The 27,224-nt window shown below is 37.0% G+C and overlaps 1 protein-coding gene across 2 annotated transcripts in view; it reads left to right on the top strand.

The window, feature by feature from the left end:
- Positions 1-27,224, top strand: part of LOC145663992 (transmembrane protein 229B-like) — a 188,322-nt gene that overhangs the window by 77,506 nt on the left and 83,592 nt on the right. Inside the window, exon 1 of one of the 2 annotated variants that reach the window (XM_081730270.1) lies at positions 15,184-15,383. The exons of the other annotated variant lie outside the window; for it this stretch is intronic. The gene's annotated coding sequence lies outside the window, so the exon portion shown is untranslated. Of the gene's footprint in view, positions 1-15,183; positions 15,384-27,224 lie in introns of those variants that run through there. 2 annotated transcript variants of the gene reach the window in all.

Here is a 27,224-nt window from a genome sequence, read left to right as displayed (position 1 = left end):
AACTGATCTGAAAGAACTCCAATATTGCATACCATCAGCAAATTATTTTCTAGTAATAAAGTAGTCCTGCTCATCAGAACACAGTTTATTCATATTAACCCCTTACAGTAAATCGTTAATTATGGCACCCTAGTTGTTGATAAATATTTTCCGCCGGGGCACTTCAGACACTACTTTTAAATTATGTCCATCATCATCCTCAGCTCTTAAGAAAAAGTATTCTTTCAAATGTTCGAACAGTAAAATATTTTCGTTCTCCATCTTTATAAAAGGAACACCAATCAAAGTAGAATAGACTACCGTATCATTGCACTCCTAGTTCACTCACTGAATGTATTGATTTGGAGCTGTCAAAATCTACGACAAAATCTTCCAGGTGCTTGCAATCAGTACACGTGATTTCCCTAAGGCTGTCCTCATCTTCAGAAAACAGCAAGTGGCACTAGGGCTGTTCCGATAATCGAGTAATCGATAACAATTCGATAAAATTTCAAAACCGTTTCATCGATAAAGAATTTTAATTTTTTCGAATTATCGAACTTTCGAGACTCCCGAAATGTTCGAGACTCTCGAAATGATCGAGACTCCCGAAATGTTCGAGACTCCCGAAATGTTCGAGACTCCCGAAATGATCGAGACACTCGAAATGTTCGAGACTCTTGAAATGTTCGGGACTCCCAAAATGTTCGAGACTCTCGAAGTGTTCGAGGCACTCGAAATGTAAGAAACATTAGACAACTTCGAGACACTCGAACTCTTCGAGAGTCTCGAATTGTTTGAAAGCAGCAAATACAGAAATATATCAATATGATCGCATTTGTCGAGTCGCTTGAATATTTTGAATAGTTCGGGATTATCGGAGTGTTCGGAAGAAACAATGAATTCGAGGTTATCATAGTTGTATATAATATGTATTACATATATGCAGTGTTTATTTTAAAACTTCTCTCCTTAGCAATGGAGTGAAGGAAAAGTTTTTTCCCCACAGATCTGTATAAGGTTTAAGCAGTCTGTCAGAAGAGAGAAAGAGGAAGAGAAAACATGCATCACCTGAATGGAATTGGAATCCAAGACACCATTAGTCTAGTAATAGTCACTTTGCCGATTGCGCCAATAACGGGGCAGGCAGAAAAATAATTTTAATATGATTTCGAGGGTTTAATTTAAAGTTCTGTATAGAGACAACTACTGATATAGGTAGAGGTAAGGAAATTCGATAAGGCTGAAGACTTATCAAACTTCCGTTTCGAAAATTTACTCTCCGGGGCTCGAATGCCTTCGAGTATTTGAGATTGTCGTGAAACAAACCTTGTGAATTTTGGGTGCGAAGCTCCCTATTACAGGCCGTCCTGTCTGTCTGTTTGCAAGTGGCATCCGACGATAACTTTCGAACGGATTGTCCGATTTTGATGGAACTCATTTTAAAATGCTCTCTTTTGCTTTCACCAGACACCTATTGTTTTGGTTGCCATACCACAAAGGGTTTTTTTTTTCCGAATTGAAGTATTTGTTCTTACTTTGGGCGTAGGCGTGTGAAAGCTACGATAACTTTCGAATGAATTATCCGATTTTAAAGAGGATTGGTCTAAATGCATATGTCAGGTATCTGTTGCTCTTGGTTACTTTACGATATTTGATTTTGTGCATAAGATGCTGTGCGGCTCTGGGCCTTACCAACCTCAGATTCAATGCGTACCTGGGAGGGGGGATGCGGCCGAAGCGTGGTGCCGACACCACCACATTCATCTACGACTGAGGGCACATTCCCTACATGCCCTCATGGCATGATGCTATGCACAAGGGAGAACTTTACATATGACAGAACGAAGACTAAAGGAAAATGAAATGAAGTGAAATCTTCCAGTTTAATGACCTACTATTATGTCTGTTAGGCTAAGGGAGAAGTATGATTAAGGCAAGTGAATGATGATGAAATAATTGGTGGAATGGGAATGTGGAAGGAAACGGGAGTACGCCGAGAAAACCCACGGACACGATGTTGTCCACCACAAACTTACTTGGTCGGGGATCGAACCAGGGAGGGACAAAAGGGATGAAGAGGAAAGGAGAAAAACACACATCCTCTGACTTACATTTCAATGGTTCTGATTCAATTTCCATGTCAAATTAAAATAACTTCCGATCACTTCTTAAGGAAAAATAGAAAACATTATTTCCTCAAGAGTTCTCTCAGCTGCTTCGTATATTGTTGCAAACATACTTTCAAAGAAAGATAATCGTGCAGTTACTTGCTTTGCAGTTGTTGAAAGAAATATTAGACCCTATCTCTCTTGTTGTGTCCTGCATACAATAGACTACTTATCATTGTTTCTTTCTTTTAAGAAAGAAGAAGCCAATGTCTTTAAAACCCATTACGATTACATTGCACTTCGGTTGTAATCAGATTTTTCCATGGGAAACAAGGTTATACTGCTAATTCAAGCTGAAACGTTACTGGAAAGTGTGTTCAAGTTACTCAAGTGAAAATGTCAGCGAAAAGATCATATGGGATATTTGGATCATTCTGAAACTTGGATATTTGGATAGGACACATACTAGTTCCTAAATAAAATCTTAACCGGACTACGGTAGATCCTATAGTATTGGAGCTATGGACCTATAAAGTTCATTTATTCATGTTTTTGGCATCCTATAACTCCAAAAGGAAGCATTTGTGCACCCAGGTTGGTCTATACTTTTTGTTTTATCTTGGTCTCAGGATAGAGTTGCCATATTTTGAAATTAGAAAAGCGGGGGATTCTAAACCGTAAGTGCTGATGTGAATTTGTGTATTAGAAATACTGACGATCCTTCTGGCCATTTTTTTTTTTTTAAGTGATTTCTTTGTTAAGTGACACTTTCAATGTACTTTTCTAACAAAACTAAAGTAAAGAAAATTTAGTTTTTGCCTTTAATGTTTTATTAAGTTCAACAAATGTGAGTCTCGAGTTGTAAAGTAAGTATTAAATAAGTATTACAGTAAAATATCTCTAATAAGGATTTCTCTAAGACAAGTTTTCAAAAAAAAAAAAAAAAAAAAAAACGCTATATGGCAGATGTTGTTCATACGGTTTTCTCTCTAAGGAATACAAAATAATTTCTAAACTTTTATCGTAAGAAAGCTGAAACATATTTAGGAGTCTTGGTAAAAAATTTCTGATCATTTTCAAAGATTTCTACTTGAAATCATACTAACATACGAAAATACCACAGTTTCACAATATATGAAATACAGTATAAACATTTTAAAAGAAAAAATACTAATAATGAATCTAATCTAAACAATATGCTAAGGATCCATAGGTTCAATTTGCAATCATTTCTGAATATATAAAGACTAGTTGAACATATAGATTACGTAACAACATAGACGTGTTCAGTTGAACTGGACAGAATGTTATCAAAGAAATACGCACCCATGAGATCATACATTAGTATTCATGGGTTGAACCAAAATGTGTATGATTATGCCAATTTTTTTTACATTTTTCATTCCCTTTAACTTCCTTTAAAAAATCTCGATGGCATAAAATCTTATCATAAAATTCTACGCATGATACGTCTTTCATATTGTACAAAACCAGTAGTAATAATTTGACAGTTTTTGCGTTCATCTTGTTTCTGTCATCTGTCCATTCGCGATTGAGATTGACACAGAAATGTAGCGGTTTACATTGAATACTAGCAGCGTTCACCCCGCTTCGCTGGGGTCACCCTGGAACGCAATAAACTTTGTTACTTAGATAATTTTTACTTTTTCGCTTTCAAGTGATATGATAAAAACCATAGAAGATTGGAGTAAATGTTAACATTATATCGCCTGTCATTTATGTTAACCCGCCGAGTGACACGGTCATGTGGGTTGCATATAAATACGGTTAGTTTTAGCTATGATGAGCTAACAAAGGATTTGTACGTTATGGACACTTGAATGGTCAATTATCTCAAGACACTGGTAATTGAAAATTAAAGTGATATGATAAAAACCATCTAGGGTCCAAATCTTAATAACCCCCCAAAAATGAAAGAAATTGGTTCAGCCGTATTAGCGTGATGAGCTAACAAAGGATTTGTACGTTCTCTTTTATATATATAGATAACAACACTTTATTAACAAAGTCGTCTTAGATTTTTCTCCAATCCAAAAAAGCGGGTGGTTTTTCGTGATTAAGAGATGATTAAGCGGGGGACGAATATAAGACCTGAAAATCTGGTGGTATCCGCTAAAATTAGGTAATGTGGGAACCCAAACGTTGGCGGTGTTGTTTTGAAACACTCTATATAAAATAATGCCCTACGTTATTCTAAATTGATGCAAAACTCTTACGTTTTTAAAACCTACATTATTCGTCCAGGAAGCAATTTGCCTCCACCAAACGACGCTTCTGGATCCGCTAGTGTGTGGATTCATCATAATGTACAAACCAACTGTATAGAACATATGCTACACTGTATATTCACTGTCGAGGAAATAGATTTATTTCCGTTTTTCACCTTCATTAAACTTAGTGATGATGTCAAGGTTTCCCCCGCGTAGTCTTATCATACGTCCTAGATACAAGCCCGATCCGGAAAATTGTCTGGGATTAACTAATGCCCGAAATTTTAGGGAAAATGGAAGACTGGGAAATTTCGCTATGTTTGGTCAATTGCTTCGCTTGCAATTCTGTATTGTGCTGATATTTATGAAAAAATCAATAACGATAAGGTGTTCTTCGCAAGAATACTTTACTCAGGAAGATAATTAAGACAATAATATAAAAAAAATATATTTTAAGTATAGAAAATGAGCATAAGCATTTTAGGAAGTTAAGATTAGACTTTTCTTAACTTCTCAATAAACACACACATCATTCTTTAAAATATCCAGAAATTATGGTAATCTTACCCCGGGAGATTTTGAATACACGGAGGGTGAAAGTAGCAAAAATACTGGTAAGCCACGGTGAACATGATCAGAGATATGTTTGTGGGGAAATATTCCTCCTAAACAACCCCTGACATCACCACTGATTTGACTAACATTTATTTTACTGAAAGGCTAAAGGAGGAGTTTGCGCCCAAAGCATCATCATATCTGATTGCGACAATGTGTGAACTAGTGACCATTAAGAGAAAGCAAACACGACAGAAGATAATACATTTGGCTTAAAAATAAAATTTTGCTATAACATTTTAGCAACACCGTGCGTGATTAATATGGTTGAGGTGTTGGGCGTATACTATATCGTATAAAGAGCAAATTACCCTATTTGTACGTTTAAGACCGTATCTCTGGCAACACTAATACACTAGTTGCTAGCAAATAACAAACAAGAGATAAAATTCAGGGAAAAATGAACGCTTTCTGTGTGTGTGGGGGGGGGGACCAAAAAGCAATCCTTTTGTGCACGCTTTCCTTTCTCCTCACAAGTACAACTTTGCAATAACTTATTAGATTAAAAAAAAAGTTGTTTGACTAGTTTGGCTGAAAGAAGGAATCATTGGAGAGGTGAAGGAACCGAACTGTCCATCACTACTTTTGATAATACCCGAAACTTCGATAATACTCGAAATGTCGATAATACCCGAAACTTCGATAATACTCGAAATTTCGATAATTCCCGAAACTTCGATAATAGTCGAAATTTCGATAATACTCGAAACTTCGATAATACTCGAAATTTCAATAATACCCGAAACTTCGATAATACTCGAAATTTCGATAATACCCGAAACTTCGATAATACTCGAAATTTCGATAATACCCGAAATTTCGATAATACTCGAAATTTCGATAATACCCGAAACTTCGATAATACTCGAAATTTCGATAATACCCGAAACTTCGATAATTTCAAATACTCGAAAGGTTTCGAGTAACCGATGACAACTCGATAAATTTTCAGTCCCGAAGTTCGATAGGTCCTCAGCCTTATCGAACACCCCTAAGTGGCACTACGAACTTATCTGTTTCTCTGTGTGTCTGTGACTGTCGGTCACTGACATACGTAGTTCATGCTCGATTGTTTCATTCTGAGAAATTCACTTACAGGAAAGGAACATTTGTTTCCGAAAAAAAATGTACATATATCGTAGTTACTCATCCGAAATGTAACGCGGAAAAAGTAACGCAAAGTAGGTACGTTACTTAAAAAAATGTAACGCGTTACCGTTACAGTTACTTTTGAAAAATGTAACGCGTTACTAGGAAAGTTACTTAAAAAGTAACGCGTTACAAGTAACGCGTTACTTGCGTTACGTTACTTCCCAACACTGGAAAATATAAACCATTCCAGGTACTCAATCAATTTAACTAACAATTTAATAATTAAAACGTTGAAAGTTTGGATAAATCTATCACTAATTTTGACGTCTTTACTATAGTTTTAGTACTAACTAATAAAAACAGTTTAGTTATATTATTTTTTCTTTTGCAAAAAGAAAATCTGGCAACCCTACAATGCAACGAGGACGAGAAACGCAGCGTTGTCAACGTTCAAGTTTTTACAGGAAAAAAAAAATGCAAGTTTCAATGGGAAAATGCATTAAACGTTAAATGAAATTGAAAATACCACAAAAGAGTATAATTCGATATTTTTTGGGAGGAAAAAAGAGTATAGAGTATATGAACCTCAAAAAGAGTATAATACTCTTAAAAAGAGTATGTCTGGTCACCCTAAATTTACATGTATGCACTGACTGATTCACTCAAGAAATCTTGTAAACTATTACGCACATGGCCTTGAAATTTTATATAAATATCCTTCTTGCACATTATGATGTATATAAGACGACGGTTTGGTAAATAGTGTTTAATAAGGGGGGAGAAGAGTTTTTTTTCTTTCACCAGATCTCTGAAACTATTTTGAAATTTTGTATAAATATTCTCCTTACATTCTAGGCCTTAAATAAGACGAAGTTTTGGAAATTGCGTATCCTACAGGGGAATGAGGTGTTTATTATTATTATTATTATTATTATTATTATTATTATTATTATTATTATTATTATTATTATTATTATTATTATTATTATTATTATAAGATCATTGAGACTATTAGATGTTGGACTTGAAATTTTTATAAAATATTATCTTGCATTCTACACTGTAGATAAGACGAAGATTCGGGAATTGCGTTTCCGTAACGAGATGAGGCTTAAATATTTGTCTAAGGTGCCTGTTTTAATCGCTTGCATTGAATATCGAAGACGAAGAGCTACAGAAATAGATAAAAAAATATTGACCGCAGGAGCTTGAGTTGAGTTGAGTTGGCCTAGAGTTTAACGCCCCTTTCAGCAGCGAGGCTATATGAGACGGGACCTACTAATTAACGTGGAATCCGAAATGAGCTCCCGCCGGGAATTGAACCCGTGTTTCCCATTGTTCACAGTAGCATGCAGGGGTATACGGTAGTAATGATGAGTTGGAGTAGTGTAAAACAATAAATTCTATGAAGCATTGACTCTACGTAGTACTGAACACTGTTGCTATCGCTGAAAGCACTGACTGCACAATCTGTCTCAAAATTGACTTTTAACTACCTATTTGTTAAATGCTCCATAATTTTTAAATTCTAAAATTTTGCTACATGGTGAGGTAACGTGACACACCGGTTAGGAATCACTGCTTTAATTATTATTTTCTGGGGAACGACGAAGATTGCATATAAAATTTTCTGCACAACCAGCACTAACTTTGATATGCTACTGAATCCAAAGTAGTCTATACTGTGTATGTTTCTTCGTTATGATTTGCAAGATTTTCCTGTTATTCAAGTAAAAATATGTAGATTTTTATTTCTAGCGATGTTAAAAATTGTATAATCAAAAGTAAAAGCTATCAGCATTCCACGATTATACAGATGAAATAATCCATTATTTACAACGTGTCGAACGTGAAGTCCTGTAGAAAGGAGAAAAATATAAATAATATAAGCAAGCGCTCAATAGATTGTGTGATAATTTCTGTGTAATTTATATACAGTATACGTACAGTATATAATCTAGATACGGAAATGAAACACGTATCACTCGCTTCTATAAATAAATATAAACAGCTGAACCGACAGGAAAGATACGAGCTTCATTGGTACAGTTGCACTGCCGTTACGTAGAGTGGCCTTGGAGATTGCAACAGTGTTTCCATATGTTAAACCAAAAAATATTGGTTTCAAGTGTTCCTTAGTAATATTGAGAGTTGAGTTGATTTTGAGTTTAACGTCCCTTTTCAGCAGCGAGGCTATATGAGACGTGGACCTACTGATTAACGTGGAATCCGAACCACATGAGCTCCCGCCGGGAATCGAACCCCGGTCTCCCGCGCCAAAGGCGCGTACGCTAACCGTTTAGCCACGGAGGAGCTCTAGTAATATTGAGAGAACGGAGTACTGAATTTTATCATCCAGATCTAAACCGGAGCTAAGCGACATTGTAGTGAATTGCTATTATCTTAATGCAAAAGGCTTGTTCCTGCTGGCTAATTGCCAAAACATGTTAAGGGACATCCATATTCTTAATAATAATAATAATAATAATAATAATAATAATAATAATAATAATAATAATAATAATAATAATAATAATAATAATAATAAATATATATCATTTTTACTCATTTCGTTTTTACAACTGGAGCTCACTGTTTTAAGAATTTCATTTGAATATTTAATTGAGAATCACTGAATGAAACTAAGTGTTAACTTTAAATATCCCTTGGTATGTCCTAATGACCATAGGATCGCTTGATAATACAAGTGAGTATTTGGTAAAAGAAACATCCTGTACTAGATGAATAGACAGAAGAGCTCTCTTGCTAAGATCACCGCTTCCAGAGGCGGATATAGCCCGGGACCGGGGGGGGCCTAGGCTCCCACAGTTTTTGAGTGACAAAAATAATTTAACCTGTTATTTATATTGAAAGTTTATAGTAAACTCGTGATATGCTTATCATAGTCTGGGATTGGGTTCTGGTTGCCCCTTATAGTATTTAGCTTCTAGATCCGCCTCTGCCGTCTTCCAACGATATTTCAAGTTGGAACTTGGTTTCCAAGCAAGGGCACCCATGTTGTGGTTTCCAAGGGGGGGGGGGCAAGTATAAGCGACGTTTAAAAAATAGTTTCAAATTTTGCTGTAACTAATGTAAAAATTCTATTGGATTTTCGATATTCTGAAGTACAATTTCCTCTAGGGGGGGCGAGCGCTCCACCTTGCCCCCCCTGATGGGCACCCTTGTTTACAAGTGTTATCAACCACGTTTCTTTGGTGTTAACCTGAGTTATGTGTGATTGCATACTTTCGAATATTAACAGTGTTAATGTGAAATTGCCAAATCATAATACCTATGTACACGACATTACAACTTAATAAACCGATAATTGGATATTTTCTATCCAAACATATTTTTCCCTTATCCGTATTTAAATCAGGGTTTCGATACCTAAAATTAATTGTGCCAGTACGACCTGTGAAGCAAGGATACTTAGATAGAGTGTATTAGATCCTCTTATATTTCTTTAACCACCTTTAACGTGTCATATAGTATTCGAGCTAGACAATCTCAAAAGTCACGCTTTCCTCGTTTTGGGCATCCTGTAACTTTGAAACAACGCGGTTTTCGCCCTATGGTTATATAGGCTTGTTAATTGTTTAGATGTGAGGATTTCACAAGTGGATTTTTTGGCTACATAATAAATGAGCACACTGTACATATTGGCATATTGTCTTCCTTTATTAAGAGTCTTCATCCCGGCGAAATTAAAATACCGCTAATTTTACAGTAATTATGTGATATCTTCAAATAGATAAAAGATAATCGAAATGTGGAACAAGAGCGCCCTAGACAATATTATTTTACATGAGAAACCGTTATCACGACTCACTTATCTGCTTTCGATTTCGAGCCATTTTGAAAATCGGCATTTATTTTCGCGTTTCTAAACAGCTGAAAACGGAAAGCCACTAGGTGACTTGTGATAACGGTACCTCACGCAAAATAATATTATCTAGGGCGCTCTTGTTCCATATTTCAATTATCTTTTATATATTTGAAGATATCACATAATTACTGTAAAATTAGCGGTATTTTAATTTCGCCGGGATGAAGACTCTTAAGGGGACGCGGTGGCTCAGTGGTAGGGCGTTTACCTCTGGTGCGTGGGGAACCTGGTTCGATCCCCGGCCATGTAAGTTTATGGTGGACAACATCGTGTCCCTGGGTTTTCTCGAGGTACTCCCGTTTCCTCCTTCATTCTCATTCCATCAATTCTTCCATCACTCATTCATTTGCCTTAATCATCCGTCTTCCTTAGCCTAACAGGCATAATCGTGGGACGTTAAACTGGATATGTTTTCCTTTATTAAGAGTCTTCATCCCGGCGAAATTAAAATACCGCTAATTTTACAGTAATTGTGTGATATCTTCAAATAGATAAAAGATAATTGAAATATGGAACAAGAGCGCCCTAGACAATATTATTTTGCGTGAGGTACCGTTATCACAAGTCGCCTAGTGGCTTGCCGTTTTCAGCTGTTTAGAAACGCGAAAATAAATGAAGATTTTCAAAATGGCTCGAAATCGAAAACAGATAAGTGAGTCGTGATAACGGTATTTCATGTAAAATAATATTGTCTAGGGCGCTCTTGTTCCACATTTCGATTACTGTAAAATTAGCGGTATTTTAATTTCGCCGAGTCAATTTAATAAAAATTTACCATAAAGATCTTCCAATTTTATGAGATGAATAATTATTTCCTTACCAAAATAAATGTTTACTTTTATTTATAATTGTAAGTCATACACGAGGTGTATGTTGTCAAACATAATTTTCTTTCAACAGTAATGTTACCTTGCTCTATCCCAACTTTCCTGTCTACAGTATTACTACCTACACTCCAGGCCGGTAGCCAGCCCAAAAATGTAGGGGTGTGGTAGAAGTTAGGGGAGCCCCGACCCAACCATATTATAGTTCCTTTGCAAGCCTACCGTGAAAATTTTAGGGGGAACAGAGAAAATTCAGGGTTGGCCCAGCCCACCCAGCCCCCGTGGATACGGGCCTGCTACCCTTTGTTCTTTATTTTCTATCAATCAAAGATTTTTTGGTTGTTCATATTTAATTGACTTCAGCCCATGAAAATACTAGACAACTGTTACTAGAAAGTATTCTACCATTACAGTAGACATTATTTATTGTGTATCCTCAGAACATAGAAAAATGAAATGAAATGAAATCTTTGAGTTTTATGTCCCACGATTATGCCGGTTAGGCTAAAGGAGACGGTGATGATGAGTAATGAATGAAATGGTGGAATGAAGAAAGTGGGAGGAAATGGGAGAACCCCGAGGAAACCCACGCACACGGTGTTTGTCCACCACAAAGGTCACTTGGCGCGGCTGGGATCGAACCCGGGACCCCAAGCACCAGACCTCAGAACATAGAATATATTATATTAATAGTGAATTATTTTAATTTTACAAAGAAAATTATTTTTTTTAGTTTAACGTCCCTCGGTTATGTTTATTAAACTAAAGGAGACGGGTGATTAATATAATGAAAATGAGTGGTTGTGAAATTAATTTTCTCATTGATACTGGTTGAACCTGCGCTCTCTACACAGCGCATCATGCGTATATGAGCATGAATCTCCTTGTCATTCCTCACAACATCTGTACATGTCCCTTAACAGACACAAGTGAAAGACGTCTTGATAAAAATTGGCAAGGGGTACCGTAAAGGGGAGATTTTTTCGATATGTCGCACCGTTTGCAAGATTTGAGCCTACTTCCGGTTGGAGATTCTAATTCATGTATGATCAGTGCTTTCTTTCTTCTTGCATGCAGTATGTAATAAGTAAATACCTTACACACACAATTAATTATAACGTCAGTGATATATGGTGTTCATTGAGCAAAACAGTCCAAAAAATAATGATTCATCTTAGGCTGAAAAAAACGGTTGCCTTCGTTTTTCATTATCATTTGACCATGAAATAGACGCCTGAGAGATATAAACTACTCCATTTACTAATCAATTGCAAGTTTTGTGTGGATTGTTCAATTCCAACTGAATATTTCAAAAAAATGTTCGTTATTTCTTTATTACATTTTTAGGGGTATGCTTCAGATGTTGTTTTCTTTTAAATCATCATATCCTACGAGTTATACATTCCAACACCACCCATTTGTATACAGAGGTTGTATATCTCTCAGACGTTTATTTCATGGCCAAATGACAAACGATGGATAACAATGAAAAACGATGGATAACTATTTCTTCAGTATAAGATGAATCTTTATTGTTTGGAGTGTTTTGCCCAATGAACACCATATATCACTGACATTATAATTAATTGTTTATGTAATGCATTTGCGTATTACATACTTCATGCAAGAAAGGAAACACTGATCATACATGAATTAGAAACTCCAACCGGAAGTAGGCTCAAGTCTTACAAACGGTGCGAGATATTGCAAAAATCTCCCCTTTATGATGTCCCTTGCCGATTTTTATCAAGACGTCTTTCATTTGTGCCTGAAAGGGACATTTACAGATGTGAGGAATGACAAGAAGATTCGTGTTCATGTGTGAATGTTGTGCTAGGTAGATAGTGCAGGTGCAGCTAGTCAATATTTAAATTTTCGCTTATGGTTTTTAATATTTACATAACATAGACGCCTGACTACAGATGACTGTATTTATCCCATGTGTAATTTCAATTACTATTACTTGTAAATGTAGGTGTATGTTGTATGTATTTAATTCAATGATAAGAATAATTGAATATTAATTCTTGAGACAACAAGACGCAAGGAACAATTATATAACCAAAAGACGCTTAAATATTAAGTGTTAACGGTTGCATAAACCCTAGACGAAAATATTTATATGTTCTTAATACTTATTGTAAACGTAAGCGTATTCACTTATAAATATATGTTTTCGCGTGACTTCCATTACTGTATTTAACAGAGTTCATTCCCAATTGAAAATGATAAAAGTATTCCAATTCTAAACCTTAAGTTTACATTAACCCTTTAACTGGTTATGACGTAGTGCTACGTCAGGACATATGTACAGTGGAAATGGCTACGACGTAGCACTACATCTTGACTAAAAAGTCACTAATGTTCAGTGGCAATGACGAAGGTCTCTCTTTAAAACTTTTCTTCTTACATTTAAATCGGAAACAAGTCAATCGATGGACTCTGAATACCCATAATGTGCAAACGACATTGACTTTTGGAATAACAGATGGCTCATTATTGCTCGTAAGAAGAACATTAATTGTTGCTGCTGTAATAAACGAAGCAGAAACTGCATTTCAAAGCAGTAGCAAACGTCTTGGTAAAGTAGGTACGTTTTTGTAACTTTTTTTTGTTTGTTGTTGTGTGCTATTGTTGTTTGTCTGAAACATACATCATTGTTTCATAGTTCTACGCTTCTTGTGGCTACGACGTGGTACTACGTCTGCCACCTGAGAGTACACATTTCCAGAAAAGTGTGCCCGTTAAAGGGTTAAAGAAAAAAGTCAAAATCCGCTATGCAGTTTTGGCGTGTTGAGGAGAAAGATGTTTTTTTTTTTTATTTGTATTTGTAGAGATAAACAACGGAGACAAAGCAGGGGCGTACTCAGAGGGGTTTCACCGGGTCTACACCCCACCTTCTAAACCCTCGTATGTCAACATATATTTGTACACTGTCTCATTAAGACTATACTTGTTTAACAGCGAAATGATAAATGTAGCATGAAAATTTGATCTTACACTTATCGGTACTCTTTCTCTTATAAAAAGAATCTATAGTTCGATCACGTTTTTTCCTGAAAATATAGGTAGAAGTATTTTACAATTTCTTATCGTCTGTTCGGGTGTAGACTAATACCTGTTTAATATGTAGTGGCTTGCAGGGCCGTGCCGTGGAGGGTGCGAGCGAGGCGACGGCCCCGTGCGCCGAAGTAAGGGGGCGAAAAAATCGGGAGAAAAAGGGACAAAAGAAAGGAAAAAATTACTTGGAATATATGTATGGGGGCGCCGTCGTATACTCTCGCCCCGGGCGCTGATTTTCCACGGCACGGCCCTTGTGGCAGGGGTGTATCCAGGGGGCGATCGGGGCGATCGCCCCCCCCCCCCCAAGAAGAGGAAACTTTCTTATTTTATATATATAAATAAAACCCATCCCAAAGTTTGGAGCCCTTAAAAGTAGCAGTATGACAATCCACCGCCCCCCCCAGAAGTCGGTCCTGGATCCGCCCCTGCCTGGTGGCTTGTAGTATTGGATCCCCCGAAAGCTTGCACCCCTCCCAACAAAAATTTTTGGATGCGCGCCTGAGACAAAGGATGAATTAAAAGAAAAAACTAGTAACAGTTCTGTAATGTGTATACAAACAAACAAGTATTCTTTTATTTTGAACTGATTAGTTTTCTGGACATTAAAGGAACTAGGTGTTGCTTATATACAACATTTCAATCAGACTTTCTTCCAGAAAATTCTGTCTAGGGGGAATTAAAATGTGAAGAGACTATACTAAGAAACTACTCATTAAAGGATGTGCTCTGTTCAAGAATGACATGTATCTGCATTTAGTATATATTCGTTCTGATGGGGAGGAAGACTTTCCAGAAGTGTATCTGGAAGAAACACTAATTTCGATAACTGATTTCAGCACTGGCGTCTCTGGCATGTTAAATTTGAGGGGTGGAGGGTTATCAAAGAAAGTGATTTAAATGATACTACCTAGCCCAACCTGTTTATTATCTTCGATTCCATTTGTTACCGTTCTGCTTGCCACCACGGACTCCCTTGAGATATCTCAAGAGCTCTGTTACACAGCCCGAATATTATATTCCAAATAAATATAATTATTATACTATTATTTATATGTTATTCTGTCGTTAGTAAATAAATTAAATTAGAATAAAATAATGAATATTTTTTTACTACAAAATATTGGGGGGACGCGTCCCCCTCGTCCTCCCCGCCAGAGACGCCCGTGGATTTAAGTTACATTCTGTTTATTATTACTTGTTTTCTTGCAAATACAAAATTTCGTAGGCTGTTTCATACAAATTCATTAGCCTGCACCACTGTCAAACGTTGGCTCGCAGTCAGCTGAAACCTGGCTTAGTACATGGCGCCCTCTTTGAAAGAAACATCTGACGGTCGATATCCGCAAGGAGCTCAGACAGCGACCAGCTGTTTTCTCGTAGGGAAAGGGGTCGCTTGGTACGGTGAACCAATCGCGAATAAGTTGCGCAGGAAAACAAAAACAACAGGGCACCGAAAAGTGAATATAGCGTTTGCCTGTGACCACCGCTAGAGTGTGCTAATTGCCCAGGTTCAGGGTCATGGACGGTAGATGATGGTAGTGATACGACGTTTTTAAGTGACGAAATACACAGAATAAAGGTAAGGCACAATATGGTCTTTGATAAGCTTGCAAATATCTAGCTTTTATGATAACACAGTTGCAAATTTCAACTCCTGATATGTATAGAAAACAGAAATACAAAAATCGGGACACGGAATAATAATAATAATAATAATAAATCCATTGACGGAATGAATATTCAATTATTTGCTTCTCGCACGTAAAGTCACATTCTACCGGTAGGCCTCCCTCGCGTAATATAAAATCAATACATCAGCGCACTCACTCAAACATATTACTGACTGACGGCATTTGTAAAATATCTATATTTAACTTTAGCATTCCTGTTAATAACGATTAAATCTATTTTAGGAAATGACCAAATAAGTAAATAAATAAATAATAACAATTCTGTTTATATTATGTTCCAGATATTTGAAGGAAATGTAAAAAATCGTACGACCGGTGCATATTAAGCAGAACCGGTTCGTATTAATTTAACTTTGCTGATTTTGATTTCATTGTTCATATACAGTAGCGGTTCTAGTGGGTAGGTCGGCTAGGCACGAGCCTACCCAAAATTTTTGAAAAGTAGGCCTATATAAACGCTAAGAAATACAATAAAGAGTTAATATATTTTCCACTCTTTATATTAATGGTAGATAATTATATAACAAATAGCATCAACTACTACTGTAAAAGTAATTTCCTACTGTCATTAATCTTCAAATGCGTATATATATTCATAAGCGAGGGAGCGAGCCAGTGGCGTAGCAGCTGCCCCCGCAACCCCCGCAGTGCGAGGGGGCCCCGAAGTCTTGCTTTGAATAAAGATTTAAAGAAGTAGAACTTCAATCTTACTTCTATCGGCTTTACAACTAGGGCCCCTTCTCTATACTTTGCGGGGGGAGCGTAAAAGTGTGCTACGCCACTGGAGCGAGCCTACCCAAAATTAAAATTCTAAAGCCGCCCCTGTTCGTACACAGTGACAACGCCAGTTTTGCTTCCTTAGGGGGGGATAAGCGGAGAGGCAGACATTTTTGGGGACAGCAGTATATATATATATATCGAAAATAGTTTCATATTGGTTGATCTATATTGCATTACGTGTCTAGGGGCAATCGGGGGACAAACGGTAACAACAGAGGGCGCTCATCCTCACTAGCATCATCACTATTCATATATAGGAGCTATAATATACACTTAACAAGCGAAACAAAACAAAATTTGACGCCTTCATAAACGACAAGTGGTATTTTGTTTAAAATACAGTTTCTGTTCTTTTAATTTTTTGCGCGTGGTCCCAGGTTGTGTTTCTGATAAAAGCCGAGCGCTGACCACACTTCATTTACTTGACAATGTGCCATGTTGCATGGTATATTCTTTCATAAGTTGTAACGCCAGAATGTTTTTTTTTTTTATTGACGCAGTGGTGGTTCTTGAGGGAAGTCCTCTATTGAAATTAAATTTTATCGCTTAAGCTAAAGGAAGAAAGATTTCTGACATATTACTTCTTGTATCAGCTTTCTAATGCTGTATGTAGCTTTCTTCCCGTAGATTGTAGCAACGAAACTCCAGTTTTTACTAACGTGACTTAACGTGTTTCCCGATGGGAACACTCGGTCGAAATGGTGTAACCAAGGGCGCCCATCAGGAGGACAAAGTGGAGCGCTTGCCCCCCCCCCAGAGGAAATTGTACTTCGGAATATCGAAAATCCAGTTACATCAAAATTTGAAACTATATTTAAAATGTCGCTTATACTTGCCCCCCTGGAAACCACAACATGGGCGCCCTTGGGTGTAACAGCTTTTTTTCCAGGCCAACCATCCTTTATAGTGAGCTTTTTTTATTTCCTCATTAACGCAAAGTAAATGTTGGGATGGTACCTATCATACACGTACCAGGCCGACTCATTCCTTCCCCCTGTCCCGGATAATATGCTCACCAAGAGCCATACGTGACGGCTGACGGGCTTAAAGCCATATATGTCCGTAATGTCCAGAAATGTATTTAAATAAATAAATAAAAAAAGATAATAAACTAATGTAACATCTCCCTCAAAAGCTGCCACATTGATAAGTTAATATGGTTAAATTTCGTTGGTTATACGTTATACAGTAAAATGCATATTTCCTAGAAAATATATATTTTAAAAAATTGAAGGTAAACTGTTTAGAGTAAATATGTTTCATTGTATATCACTGGTTCCATTTCGAATTCGAATTGATTAAGAAATGCGTATGCGAAATGAATCGTTCTGCTATTATAAGATAAAAGAAATGATTATAAATTAGGGATGGTACCGAGACCGAGACGGTCTTTCATACTATATATCGAGACGAGACCGAGACGGACTTCTATATGCCGAGACGAGACTTATGTCAGTCTCGGTGTCGTCTCGAATCTTAATAATGATAGCTATTAAAATTGCCTTTACTCAAACTTTGTTTCGTCACTGTGTTACATAATATGGCAACGATCGACAGATGTACAGTGGCGTATTTAGGGGTCGGTTATCGGGTTCAAGCCACTCCCGAAATAAATTTGTAATCTTTATTATTATTATTTTGCATTGCACATACAACACAAATGTTTCTTGCTCGTTCGTCAAGCCTCTCTCGAAGCAAAATCCACTGCTGATGTATATAGCCTTCTCTCTCTCTCTCTCTCTCTCTCTCTCTCTCTCTCTCTCTCTCTCTACATATAGCCGCGGACCCAGAATATGATCAAGGGAGGGGCTAAACCATAGTTTGGCGCTTTGCCCAGTGTAAAGAAAGTAGGATTGAAGCAAATTTTATCGAGTGTATACCTGAGCGTCAAGGGGGGCATAGCCCTCCCCTTGGATCCGCGATATATATATATATATATATATATATATATATATATATATGAAAAAAGCTAAAATTTTGTAACAAGTTATGTGGAATATTGAAGGGAAAATTCTTCTAGATTCTCTGCAATACAACTAGATAAACAAGCAGTGTTGCTAACGCAACATAAAATTGTATTTTCTCACATTGCACTATGTAATTCATCTCATATTTCTACTTTAGATATTAAATAAAACCACAATACCACATACATTATTCAGTGTAACAAAGAACAATACAGTATCACTAACATCAACATTTTGGAGATCTCTTATAACTCAAAAGGTATGGACGGTGCAATGCGCATTAATTGTATCTTAGCGTCAAATACTATGATCATGATATAATGTATTTCGAATGAATAAAGGAACAAAGAAGAAATGGAAAATTTAAATTTTTCTAACGACTTTACTTTGGAAACGTGCTGACATATCACGTCTCATCATGTAAATGCTTCCAAAACACAGCCTAAATAATCATAATGCCATTTACAACAACAGTTATTTCAAACCGTTTCAGAGATACCAAACGCATAGATAGTAATTGATATACTGCTTAAAATGACGTATTTGTGTGTGTGTTTTTTTTTTTAATAATGATTGTTGCTTTCCTTTGCTTCTTTAACATTACAACAATAGTTTTTGGTGGTTTTAATTACAACAAGTCGCAGTTACATTATTTTAACCAGTGTTGCCCACTTAAATAAACTGCTAAATATTATTCTAAATATAGGGCAAATAACGTAGCTAACTGCAAAATATTTTTAAATTACTCGTAATTTGTTTTATGATGCAAGAATGTTTCCTAAAGATGACATTTTTCATAACCTTTGGGCTACTTATAATGTTAATGTCAAAGTTTTCGTTCCAGCAATACAAGTAAATGTAAATTGTAACTGAAATTAAAAGTAACTGATAAATTTTCAGTAACACTAGTTGTTCCCCCTTAGCCTTAGACCTGGTGTACACTTTAGATTAAAACTGAACCGCGCTTAATTAAAAGTTCTAATTACATTTCACTTAGTTTAGTTTGACCACCGACCACCTCAAACTCGATCCATATAGCTATATGCAATTGTTCAAGGACCCTCCCTACCATATAGCTATATGCAATTATTCAAGGACTTACAGTTAGTAATATATATTGTGTTCATTTTTGTTTTGTTTTGTTTTAGATTAACGCCCCATGGTTATGCTAGGGCGGCTAAAGGAGACGTGGAGCTACTGATTATAGTGGAATCAGAATCATTTCGGCCGTTCAACTTTATCCCCACCGGGAATCGAACTCGGAGCCTCGCGAACTGAAGTCAAGCGTACTAGCCGCTAGACTAAATGGGGGTCCTCACATTGTGCTGATTTAAATCATTCAGTCTGTGTAGCAAGATCCGAAGATCAAAAAGTAAGAGTTTCTGTGCTCCGAAAGCAGCGGATTTGAACTATTTATAGCCCAAATATATAGAAATGAATTATTTGGCAACTAATGACTGGTACTAATGAAATAACTTTAACATGAGCTGGAAAATGTGCTGGACGTATTGCATGAAGAAATTATAATCGATGGGCGAAATCAATTCTAAACTGGATACCACGAGACAAAAACATCCTAGGAAACGTCCTCATACAAGAAGGTGTGACGAAATCAAGAATCACTGGATAGTAAGCTGGAAAAAAATTGCGCTAGATAGACAGTTGTGGAGAAGACTTGGAAAGACATTCATCCAGCAGTGGATTGATAATGGTTGATTATGATTATGGTGATGATTTTATTATATCTGGACCAGAGGTAAACTAAACCAAGTCATTATTTCGTAATTTTACAGGAGAAGCGAAAACCGGTTCCTTAACTAAGACCTATAGTATTGTTTTTCAAACTATACTAAGTAGTTACAAACTAATACCACTAGAAAGAACATAGTCTATTTTAAAAAAAGTATTCTTAACTGAATTTCGATGAAAAAGTGACAGCATAGTCTGCCTCTATATATATATATACAAGGGCGCCCACGTTGTGGTTTCCAAGGGGGGGCAAGTATAAGTGACGTTTCAAAAATTGTTTCAGATTTTGCTGTAACTAATGTAAAAATTCTCTTGGATTTTCGAGATTCTTCAGTACAATTTTCTAAGGAGGGCGAGCGCCCCACCTTGCCCCCCCCCGATGGGCGCCCTTGTATATATATATATATATATATATATATATATATATATATATATATATATATATATATATATATATATATATATATATATATATATATAATATGTGTGTGTGTGAATTATACTACTTTACTACTGTAAGGTAGGGTAAAAATGGATCCAAAATTTAAGGAAGTCGTACAGTGAAAAAATAATTTTGACTATTCAATCCTTCATATTGCAGCAAAACCGAAAATTAATACCAATAAAATTAGAAAGTTAAGAATCACTTGTTTTGCCTAGAGAGAGAAAATAAATACAAATAGCTGGAATTACCTATATACTTATATAATATGTATGTCTATGTTTCGCAAGTATTTTTCAATCAATATAAAATTTCAACGTAATGAACACACGATTAGTTTTATCGAATAAAGATCACATGCACCGCTGAGAGCTCAGGAATAAGCTTAAGCTATGTTACGTTACTGGATATATCACTGGCGGATCCAGGGGAGCGATCGGGGCAATCGCCCCTTTCCCCCCCGGAAGTCCATCCTAGATCCGCCCCTAGGATATATACTTATGTAATGCTTTATAACCTTATGGACTTGTAGGCTTAGCTATGAAGAGGTACACCATATCATAATTCTGTCAAAATGAAGGCAAAAAATAAGAAGCGGAATCGACAGACTTTACAATAATAATACTTTCACAATTTTCACACTATTTTTTCGAGACTTTCGAGACGAGACCGAGATTTGGTCCTCGAGACCGAGACCGAGACCGAGATCAACACAAGCATCTGTTGACCGAGACGAGACCGAGACCGAGATGGTGATTTTTGACTCGAGACGAGACCGAGACCGCTATTTATCAACCAAGACGAGACCGAGACTGCACAGTCTCGTCTCGTCTCGATACCAGCCCTATTATAAATTGTATAATAATATTAACGTTTACCGAAAAAATGCCCAAGGATGAGATAGATAGATAGATAGATAGATAGATAGATAGATAGATAGATAGATAGATTGATTGATTGATTGATTGATTGATTGATTGATTGATGCGGTACATTTAGAAATTCACGTATATAGGCTATTTCGGTGAAAGCTGGCTGTTTTTAAACTATTAAAACATTTCATTTGATTTGATTTTTAGTTTATCGTCCCTTTCAGCAGCGAGGCCATATGAAACGTAGCGCTACAGTGTAACGTGGAATTCGAACATGAGCTCCCGCCGGAAACCGAACTCGGGTCTCCCACGCAAAAGATGCGTATGCTAACCGCTTAGAGACGAGGGAGTTCGACTATTAGAAACATAAGTACTTATGTATTAAAGGTATATAAAAGGGAATTTTTGTTTTACTCATTTGTTCTAGAGAGTGATTGTATATATTCGCTCATTCCGCGTAATTATTTTTGGTAAACTGACTCAAATCTCACCACGTGGAGGTGGCTGCAATTCGAACTTCACCCACGTTCTACTCAACCATCCAACCATTCAAGGGATGTTAAATTATATTGTTTCACCATTATCAGTCAAGGGCGCCATCTTGAAATATAACCTCCGGTCTAATTTCGACATCAAAGTGTGTGGTGTTCCTTTGCAATATACTCATATCTGTTATCTTCATCGCGTTGTTTTTCCGGCGAACTCTGTCATAGGTAGACATCGGACTTTTGTGCAAATGCATATATTGTTTGCTTATATGCATCTCTTTAAAATTTGGTAGGGGTTTCTAAAAACAATAATAAAACTCGAATATGAAGTTTTATAGTGTATAAAGAACACATTTCAAAGGTTAATGCATAGATATATTAGTATTTAAGTGCTTATTCAACATATAAGTTTCTATTTCAAATGCATGCTTATAGCATGCAGTAAATCCAGTTTTGATTTGTATTTTCAGTATATTTAAATGTATATGCATCAGAATGGCCTCTTGCATGGGGGAGATGGAAGAATGCCTAGCTTATAGAGGACCAGAAATGTTAGCAACCGATCAACAGATGCAGAGCAAAAACACTCACGATTGCCATCGCATCCACGTCAATTCAGAAACAAGAAACGCAAGGAATGCTGCTCAGTGAATGCTTAGTTTTAGTTAATGAAGTTCAACAGAGCTTAGTCAGTTTCTGGTGCACTCACAAAAATTCGTTCTCCCGACAGCGGTATATTGTATAAATATACGTAATCATCTTGTATTACAGAAATCAGTACGGAGCATACATTATCCGTATGTTACATAGGCACTGTCCCGTTGCAGGATGTCTGATATCTAACAGTCTTCCTTATATTACATATTACCTTCGTCAGCTATATGTTATATACGTCCATTTGTATGTGAGATCCTGACCGCCTATATTGTTTCATACGGAAAGTACGTATAGATGGAACACTTATACGGGAAGTATTATAAAACATGCGTTTTCAGTTATACGTTTGCTGTAGATTAAGAGTCTTCATCCCGGCGAAATTAAAATACCGCTAATTTTACAGTAATTATGTGATATCTTCAAATAGATAAAAGATAATTGAAATGTGAAACAAGAGCGCCCTAGACAATATTATTTTGCGTGAGGTACCGTTATCATAAGTCACCTAGTGGCTTTCCGTTTTCAGCTGTTTAGAAACGCGAAAATAAATGCCGATTTATCAAAATGGCTCGAAATCGAAAGCAGATAAGTGAGTCGTGATAACGGTTTCTCATGTAAAAGAATATTGTCTAAGGCGCTCTTGTTTCACATTTCGATTATCTTTTTATCTATTTGAAGATATCACATAATTACTGTAAAATTAGCGGTATTTTAATTTCGCCGGGACGAAGACTCTTAAGTCCAAAATCTACAGGATTTACAAATATAACATACGATTTTACGCACGTCTCATACAACTTTTTTTTTCAGTGTAAATTCTGGCCCATTTTAGAAAAGAAATTGACGGATGTTATTACTAGAAACTCCGCCTACAAAACAATTGAAGTCATGAAAAAATCACTTTAATGATTGAATTTCAGTTTGCCAAAAAATTACAGACATTAAACTTGCCCCTCTTTATAAAAATTTTGTCCAATAAGATTTGTTGACATTGAGAGATCACTTTTTGGCTACAGTTTGATCAAATTGACATCAAAAAGTTTCGAGAAGCAACTCGTGATGTACTGTAAAGCTAATTACGGGAAGGAGTAAATCCTTGAAATCGTTTTTGTTTTGTTTATTTGCACAGTGAAAATGTAGAAAAGCACTCTAAAATACAAATGTGAAGAAAAACTTGAGATCGTGTTCTGATATCACTGCGTTTGCTTTAATCTCATACTTTGTTCTAAAAGTTAGGAGTAAGCCTATATAGACTGTTACTGAAATAAATTCCGAAGAGAAGTTCCTGAAAGATAAAATGAAATGAAATGAAATCTTTAAGTTTTACGTCCCACGGTTATGCCGATTAGGCTAAAGGAGACGGTGATGATGAGAGATGAGTGAAATGGTGGAATGAAGAAAGTGGGAGGAAACGGGAGAACTTAGAGAAAACCCACGAGCACGGTGTTTGTCCACCACAAAGTCCACACGGCGCAAGCTGGGATTGAACCAGGAACCCCAAGTACCGGAGGTGAACGCTCTACCTCTGAGCCACAGCGCCCCCCCCCCCTGAGAGATAAAGTACACTTTCGATGTTATATTTCACCTACACAACTTTGTCACAAGGTTGCTGCATCTATGAAAATGGTCTCCTCTTATGAATTGTTATAGTTTTGCATTGCTCTAGTCATAAGTTTTACGCATCTTACCACTGACTGGGTATGACAAAGGAAAGTTTATAAATTTGAAACAGAGGCAGAGATTTATTTTTCCATAAATAATAATTTTTTGTTGTTAAGCTTTCCATCTTTGGAGGGGATGATAAGTTTTATTTCGTCCAATCGATAGCTCAATATAGTCCTTGGCATCAATATATTCTAAGGGGGGAATAAAAGTTCTAACGAATTTCTCCTTCGTTTCTTGATTTACAGCTTTCAGTATTTTCTTGTAAATTAATTTTCGCATGTGTTGTCTCCTAGCTACTGTCATCGGCAACAGTAAGATTCATGAATACAAAAAAGAAAAAAATTCCCTTACTAGACTGATTGGGGTCCAGTCATACACGATCCTGAGGGTGCCGAGGGATCCGCCCCCCCCCCAAGCTCATGTGGGGCCCCTATTGTATTTATGAATATACAATATTTGGCATAATTTGAGTGCAATTTGTCTTAAAATCTTCATATATATACCTTTTGTATCTGAATGCCCCCCCCCCGAAATTTACAGAGAAATCGGCGCCCTTGGCTGACATATGCATCAGGTCTTACGATTATTTATTCCTGAAACGAGTACTATTACTGAACTCTCTGAAGATGCTGGTCACTTACATCGCGAAGACGTTTGCTGCTGTAGGGTTGGATATTATCAATTCAAGCCAGACGCTGAAGTATGCATGCACTCACCATTGAAATGCCTACTCTATGGGTAAAATCCCGAGCACACACTCGCTAACAGCAACATATATACACATATATATACAGGCGCGGATCCAAGGAGGGCTATATCCTCCCCTTGACGCTGAGGTATACACTGGATAAAATGGGCTTCAATCATGCTTTACACTAGATAAATCTGCAAACTATGGTATAGCCCCTCCATTGATCATATCCTGGATCCACCACTATATATATATATATATATATATATATATATATATATATATATATATATATATATATATATATATATATATATATATATATATATATATATATATATATATAATATACATATGGTGATCAGAAAAATGGAAACACCTGAAGGAAATTGCAACTTACCAGATGAATATGGTGTCGGGCCACCTTTCGCCTTCAGAACAGCCTTGATGCGACGTGGGATGGAGGCATAGAGGTCGTGAATGGTAGCAAGTGGAATTTTACACCATTCCTCGTGCAGGGCATCGGCCAGTTCTTTGAAAGAGGATGGAGATGGAAATCGTCGCCGGAGTCGTGTTTCCAAGACGGACCACAGATGTTCAATTATGTTGAGATCTGGGGATTGGGCGGGCCAGGGGAGGGATTGAACTTCATCCCGATGTTCCTCAAACCACGCTGCAACAACGCCAGCTGTGTGAATGGGTGCATTATCATCCTGGAAGATGGCGTCATTGTCCGGGAACAACATCTGGACCATAGGATGCAAGTGGTCTCCTAAAATTGCGACATAATCGTTGGCAGTGATTCCTCCGCTAAGTGTGACCACAGGACCCAATGTAAACCATGATATGGCGGCCCAAAGCATCACCGAGCCGCCGCCATGTTTCACAGTTGGGCGGAGACACTGCAGATCATAAATTTCTTTGGGCGTTCTCCACACATAAACACGGCCCGTGGTTGGGAATAGGGTGAAGGATGACTCGTCCGACCATATCACACGTTTCCAGTCCTCAACGGTCCAAGTTGCATGGTCGCGGCACCATTTGCGGCGTGCGAAAGCGTTATGGTCCCTGATGAGCGGTTTGGCCCGTGCAATACGACCCTGTAAGTTCATGTCATGTAATTCGCGGCGGACTGTGATTGTCGAAACAGGGTGGGGGAGGTGCTGATTGAGTTCCTCCCTCACTTGCTCCGCAGTGGCACGACGGTTCTGCGTGACAATGCGCTTTAATACCCGGCGTGACCTGTCACTCATGATTTTCTTCCGCCCACTGTTCCGCTTCCCCGATGTGGTTTTCCCGTGTGTTGTGTAGACCGTCATCACCTTCGACACTGTCCCACGCGACACACCTAACACAGTAGCCACTGCCGTCATACGCACTCCACATAACCGCGCACCAACAATTTGCCCTGTTTGAAAATCTGAGAGGTCTCCCATTTTACACTACCTCCGTCTGCTGCAGCCACTGGACACTGCTGTTCCACTGCGCCTGATGTAGTATGGAGATCGACCTAACACACCACCACCAGCGGTCCGACGCTGCGGGCGCCACGACACCACTGCCAACCCATACATCTGACATGTTGCCAACTACAGGTGTTTCCGTTTTTCTGATCACCATCTGTATATATATATATATATATATATATATATATATATATATATATATATATATATATATATATATATATATATATATATATATATATATATATATATATAATATTGCTCTACAATCTAAGGTTAATTTACACATAATGTACCGTTCCTATGCCGTACCGTAATCCACGAAGTTTCTTTTTAGACTTTGACATCGAAAATTCATAGTGTTATCTTTTTAAATTCTCACATGACATGTCGTTCACCTGCCATGTCCTGACAGTGCCGTGTTCTAGAGAAACCATTTAGGTCGTAACTCAACGGGAACTTGGAGCGCCGCCTTCAAATGCCAAAATGTTTGTCACGCCGTTTAATGCCAAGATGTTTGTCACTTTTTTTTTTTATCTTTTTGCTCAATTCAAAACTTCGTAACAATGAAGATTTTGAACTTTTCTCTTTTTTTTATCGCTGGTTTCATTTCTTACATTTTCGTGCTTTGAGTACTTCAAAATGGTTGGAATATCCAATCTGTGGGTGATCTCTGCTACGTATTCAACTATTCATTCAAGATTTTATTATTTTTTTTATCACATCTGTAATTGTCTATATAATATACTTTGAGAACCTGCTGATGTGAAATCCATTATTTCTTACGCTATCTGTAAGGAGATCAGAAGTATCGACCTTAAAAGATAAAAACACGGGAAATGATCACTGTTTATCTTCGTGTGAAGAAAGAGAAAAGAACATGTTTTTTTTATTTTTCAATTTAAAAACAGATATTTCATTCAAAACTAAACAGATATTCTATTTAGAAATT

This window comes from Thermobia domestica, chromosome 11, assembly GCF_964235325.1.
Source record: "Thermobia domestica chromosome 11, izTheDome1.hap1.1, whole genome shotgun sequence".
Classification (NCBI taxonomy): domain Eukaryota; kingdom Metazoa; phylum Arthropoda; class Insecta; order Zygentoma; family Lepismatidae; genus Thermobia; species Thermobia domestica.
Note: the sequence above shows the minus strand (reverse complement) of the source record. Positions and strands in the feature narration are given on the sequence as shown.